A 6,212-nucleotide genomic window follows, 5' to 3' on the forward strand; every position below is an offset into this window, starting at 1 on the left:
AAAAAAAAAAAAAAAAAAAGGGTTCCATTAGTCCTAGATGGTAAATGATAGCAGGTCTTTTCCCTCATATACTGAAGATTAAAACAATCTGGCCAGGTGCAGTGGCTCATGCTCGTAATCCCAGCACTTTGGGAGGCCAAGGCAGGTGGATCACCTTAACTCAAGAGTTCGAGACCAGCCTGGCCAACATGGTGAAACCCTGTCTCTACTAAAAGTATGAAAATTAGCCAGGCATGGTGGCATGCACCTGTGGTCCCAGCTACTTGGGAGGCTGAGGCAGGAGAATTGCTTGAATCCAGGAGTCAGAGGCTGCAGTAAGTACCTTAAGTACCCTGGAAAGACATATAAGCCCTACAAAGATTTGCAAGCCTGCCACATTGGTAAAGTTTGCGGGGATATAGTGGTCTGGGGAGTGCTAGTACATTTCCTTTAAAGTAAAGGACAAGTTCTTGTACCTTATACATCTTACTGCTAAGAAATAGACACAATGCCTGGTGGGTCCCCTTGAGTTTGGAGGCAGCTTTTAGCACACTTGCTAATACTGCTCGGACTCATTCCTTAGATGATTTAGAAGGCTGCTAGTTTTGAGTGGGCAGAGAGCAAGAGAGGGTCTGCAGTGTGTCCAGACTGCAGTGCGAGTGGGGCCTGCTTATCCACAGGGATGAGGGCTCCTGATATTTTAATGGGCCCTCAAAAAGATTTTAATGTATTTTAAAATCAAAAGAAAAATGAATAATAATAATGAATCCATCCTAGATTATGTTCATTTTTATATCACCAATGGAGTCACAAAATAGAATTTTATTTTATTTTTTTTCTTTTGAGATGGAGTCTCACTGTGTCATCCAGGCTGGAGTGCAGTGGTGCCATCTCAGCTCACTGCAACCTCCGACTCCTGGGTTCAAGCCATTCTCCTGTTCAACCTTCCGAGTAGCTGGGATTACAAGTGTGCACCACCACGCCCAGCTAATTTTTGTATTTTTAGTAGAGACGGGGTTTCACCATGTTGGCCAGGCTGGTCTTGAACTCCTGACCTCAGGTGACCCACCCACCTCAGCCTCCCAAAGTGCTGGGATTACAGGCGTGAGCTACTGCACCTGGCCTTAAATTTTTTTTTTAGATGAAAGATGAGGTCTGCCAAGGCAGGAATGCCTAGTGTCCATGAAAGTCATAATGCAGCCCTAGGTACAAGCTGCCGTGCCCCTTAGACCATATGATCCAGCCGATCTGAAAGTGTCAGAAGTGTCACTGCTATATTGGCACACCATGTAGAGCATCTTGTGAGATCCACAGGGAGGGTCAGAGTGCAGCTCCCTAGAGTTCTGTATCAAGGCCAGGCCCTCGCTGGCAGAGAGGACTCTCCATTGGAAAGGCAGCTCTTGGCATGACACTGAACCACAGTAGATACAGAGTACACCATGGGATGCAGGTGACCACGTGGCAGAGCTGCCTGTCCGTTGTGAGCTTTGTATTGTCAGAGCTTCCAAATAAAAATGCTAGTTATAATGCTTCGAGTTATATGATGGAAATGGTTTATTTGAGGTTGGGTCCAAGCAGATTCAGGAGGCACAAATAAATTACATGAACAGATAGCAGGGCAGAACCCATGTAACTACTTTTTCCAAACTGACACCTCTCTTTTTTTTTTTTTTCAATAGAGATGGGTCTCACTATGTTGTTTGTTGTTGTTGTTTGTTTGTTTTGTTTTTCCGAGACAGAGTCTCACTCTGTCACCCAGGCTGGAGTGCAGTGGCACGATCTCGGGTCACTGCAACCTCCGTCTCCTGGGTTCAAGCGATTCTCCTGCCTCAGCCTCCCGAGTAGCTGGGATTACAGGTGTGCACTACCATGCTAATTTTTGTATTTTTAGTTGAGATGGGGTTTTGCCATGTTGGCCAGGCTGGTCTCAAACTCCTCACTTCAGGTGATCTGCCCGCCTAAGCCTCCCAAAGTGCTGGGATTACAAGTGTGACCCACTGTGCCCAGCCAGGGTCTCACTATGTTGCCCAGGCTGGTCTCAAACTCCTGGGCTCAAGAGATTCTCCCGCCTCAGCCTCTTGAGTAGCTGGGACCATAGGTGTGTGCCACCACGCCCAGCTAATTATTATTATTATTATTTTTTGTAGAGACGAGGTATTGTTATGTTGCCCAGGCTGGTCTTGAACTTCTGGCTGAAGCAATCCTCCTGCCTTGGCCTCCCAAAGTGCTGGGATTATGGGTATGAGCCACTGCACCTGGGCAAACTGATGGCTCTGACTCAGCTCACAAGTGTGGCCTCAGAGAGTTATTTAGGATCAACTGAAGAAAAGAACTTGGCTGGTTCACAGGTAGGCTGGAGCTGTATACAGCTCTGGCAAAACATGGACTGTTACCACACCCCCTGGGGTGGCCCTGGAAGACAATGGTGAAGGAAAATCCTAGAGGAATGGAGCTGTGGTAACGATACTCCATGGTCCCCACTGCACACAGAGAAAAGCAACTCCCTATATGGGAACACATGACTCCTGGGCATGGCTAATGGCTTGGCTCTGCTTTCTGGGGAAATCAGAGCTAGGACCTCAGGCTTACTCTCTTCCAGACACTCATTAAATCCTCATTCAGTCTTATCAGGTGGGTTTTTTTGTAATCCATACTTGATAGATAAGGAAAATGAGATACAGAAGGGTTTGATAAAAGTTGCTCAAAGTCTCACAGTTAATTAACTGGCACTCTGGCCAGGCGCGGTGGCTTGTGCCTGTAATCCCAGCACTTTGGGAGGCCGAGGTGGGCGGATCACGAGGTCAGGAGATCGAGACCAGCCTGGCCAACATAGTAAAACCCTGTCTCTACTAAAAATACAAAAAATTAGCTGGACCTGGTGGCAGGCGCCTGTAATCCCAGCTAGTCAGGAGGATGAGGCAGGAGAATCGCTTGAACCCAGGAGGCAGAGGTTGCAGTGAGCCGAGATCACACCACTGCACTCCAGCCTGGGAAACAGCGAGACTCCTTCTTAAAAAAAAAGTGGCACTCTGAGGTTCAAACTCAGGCAGCCCAGCTTTCCACTAATTTTCGTGGTAGAGTAGAATGACTAGTACCAAACTGGAAGTTAAGCTATCTCTGGGTTCAAATCCCAGTAATGACAGCAATATCTTGTAGGGGCCTTGGGACAAGTTTTGTCTGTACTCTAGGGCTGTTTCCTCTTATAAAATGCTCGAACTCTATTATCATGAATGCTTCTAAGTTACTTGATTCTTCTGGGCATTCCAGGGGTTCAGGGTGAGTGAGGTACAGGGTGGTACATGTATGAATAAGCCATAGTTCCCCACTAACACTGCAGCCCTCTCTGCAAGCGACAGCCATAAAGGCTGCATTCTTCACCTACCTGAGCAATTATGGGTTTGGAGGTTTTTAAATAATGATTCCAGCATGTGCTTTGTATAAATAAAGGTTGGGGCAGGGGGAGATGAGGGGAATGTGGGCCTGTCTCGTTCGCGCAGCTAAAAATAGAAACGTGAAAGTCCTATAATGATGAGGCAGAAACTTAAAACAAATTTCTTGGAAAATTTCCTTCCCACCCCACATTGCCCAGGTATTTCCCCCTTTTGGCCGTGTGCAGAAGGAGCAGGGGAAATTGGGGTGAGGGGTGGGTATCACAACACACACTTCCTTCCTGGCGCTGAGAAGGAGGGGCCGAGGAGACCAAACTGGGAACAGAACGTCTGTTCAGGAGCCTGATGCAGGCTGACACGGGCCTTTGAGCTCCCTGAGTGGCATTTACAGCCACAGATATGGAAAAGAAAATAAATCTCCCAGACTCGGCATCTTGCTTTAATTAATACCATAATCAAGTTTCTGGCCTTGTGGAATGGAAGGATTTCAACACTCAAGGCCTCTCTGGCAGCCGAGCAAGAAGCGGGTCCCGTGGCCAGGCAGCCCCCAGGGGCAATGGGCTGGCCAGGCAGGACCAGGAGATCAGGGAGGGTGTGCTCAGGGATCCTGGACAGGACAGCAAGAGATGGGCTCCAGGTGTGAGGCAGGGGTCTCAGGAGGGAAGGAGGAGGGAAGAGGGAAGCCTCTGTGGAAGCTCCTAATCCCTGGTGTTTATTGTGCATTTATTATGTCCTGAGCTTTCACCTTTATTTTTCCATTCAATCCCTACAGAAGAACTGGGGAAGCTGTACTCCTCATTTTCCAGATCAGGAAACAGACCCAGAGAAATGGTGTGATTTGCCCAGAATCACACAGCTAGAAGGTGGTGGAGCTGCGATCTGAACCCAGGCTCTGTGATTTGAGAGAGGCAGAGGATGGGGAACCAGCTCACTGAAGGATGGAGGACTGGTGCCTTCCTTTTCTCCCCATGGCCTGGGTGGGATGTAGGGATGGCATCCCTCTCAATCAGGACTTTAGCTGATAGAAGTCTTATAAGGAGGGGCTGGGTGCAGTGACTCACGCCTGTAATCCCAGCACTTTGGGAGGCTGAGGCAGGTGGATCACTTGAGGTCAGGAGTTCAAGACCAGTATGGCCAACATGGTGAAACCCTGTATCTACTAAAAGTACAAAAATTAGCTAGGCTATGTATTTTTGGGGGCGCCTATAATCCCAGCTACTCAGGAGGCTGAGGCAGGAGAATCGCTGGAACCCAGGAGGTGGAGGTTGCAGTGAGCTGAGATTGTACCACTGCACTCCAGCCGGAGCTACAGAGCAAGGCTCTGTATTTAAAAAAAAAAAAAAAAGAGGTCTTCCAAGGAGGATTTAGGGGGTTGAGAGGCAATGGCTATATTTTCAAAATGGCCTCAAAAGGAGAGAAGTGGTAGGTGCTGAGGAAGGTGGAGGAATGAGTGTGTGGAGCCCGGGTTGGTTCTCCAGCAAGTTCCCAGCCCTCCTAGGGGCTAGATGGAATGGATACCCAGGAGTGCCTCTAATACGCAGTCTCCACAGCACCATGAACCAGGAGCACAAAGAAGGAACCACGGTCCTGGCTGGCTGGGCCTCTGATCCCCTGGGTGCTGAGCCAGGGTTGGGGCTAGGGCCTGATTTCTGCCATTCCCTCTCCCGCAGGAAGGCCCTTTTTGGACAGCCTCCCTGGCCTACATGCGTGGCTGTGTTTGGAGACTCCACCGAGTAGATAAACACAGGAAGTCGTCAAATCATGATCTGGCCCTATACCTCTGTCTCTCCTCTCCCCTCCCACACTCAGTGCTCCAACTAAGCCAATGCGCACGTGGGTTCCTGAGGGCCTGGGTTTGCATGCTCATGCTGTTCCACACCCACTGCCCAGAAGGGTGGTTTCCCTATCACAGATACTAAAGTCCTCTCCACCCCTCACCGGCTGGCCCAAAAGCTACCTCCTCCAGGAGGCCTCCCACGAGCATCTCAGCCAGAGGTAATTCTCCTAGCTTTGAGCACCCACAACATCCTACCTTTTGGCACCCATCTCCCCCTTTCTCATGACCAGGGGACTTTTCATCTTGTACAGAGTCACTCATTCATTTGAAACACTCATGGGTGCTTGCTTCATTTCTGGCATATTATTTTGTCTGTGACCTGTCTTTAAGTTCCTCGAAAGCAGAAGCTGGTTGCAGTTATGATAATAATATTTCCCTTTGTTGAGTGCTTACTCTGTGACCAGCACGTGAGCATTTTATGTGGATCTTTTAACCTGCACAAAACCCTATGAGGTTCATTATCATCCTCCATATTTTATAGATGAAGGAACTGAGGCAAAAGAGGTTGTAAAGTGTCCAAAGTCTAGTAAGTGGTAAAGCCAGAACTCAACCCAGTCAGTCTGATACCAGCGTCTAAACTTGTAACAACTAGTTTGTTGTAAAACTTGTGGAAGTGCCTTTCATAGTGCCTGGCCAGTAGAAACAGATTTATTTATTTATTATTATTTTTTTGAGATGGAGTCTTGCTCTGTTGCCCAGGCTGGAGTGCAGTGGCACAATCTTGGCTCACTGCAACCTCCACTTCTTGGGTTCAAGCAATTCTCCTGTCTCAGCCTCCCGAGTAGCTGGGATTACAGACATGTACCACTACGTACGGCTACATTTTGTATTTTTAGTAGAGATGAGGTTTCGCCATGTTGGTCTCGAACTCCTGACCTCAAGTGATCTGCCCACTTTGGCCTCCCAGAGTGTGGGGATTACAGGCGTGAGCCACCACGCCCAGACTAGAAACAGATTCTTAATGTTGCTTGAATGCAAACTCCCCACAGGGCCCCATATTGGACTTT

Source organism: Colobus angolensis, unplaced genomic scaffold (genome assembly GCF_000951035.1).
Source record: "Colobus angolensis palliatus isolate OR3802 unplaced genomic scaffold, Cang.pa_1.0 Scaffold4, whole genome shotgun sequence".
NCBI lineage: Eukaryota > Metazoa > Chordata > Mammalia > Primates > Cercopithecidae > Colobus > Colobus angolensis.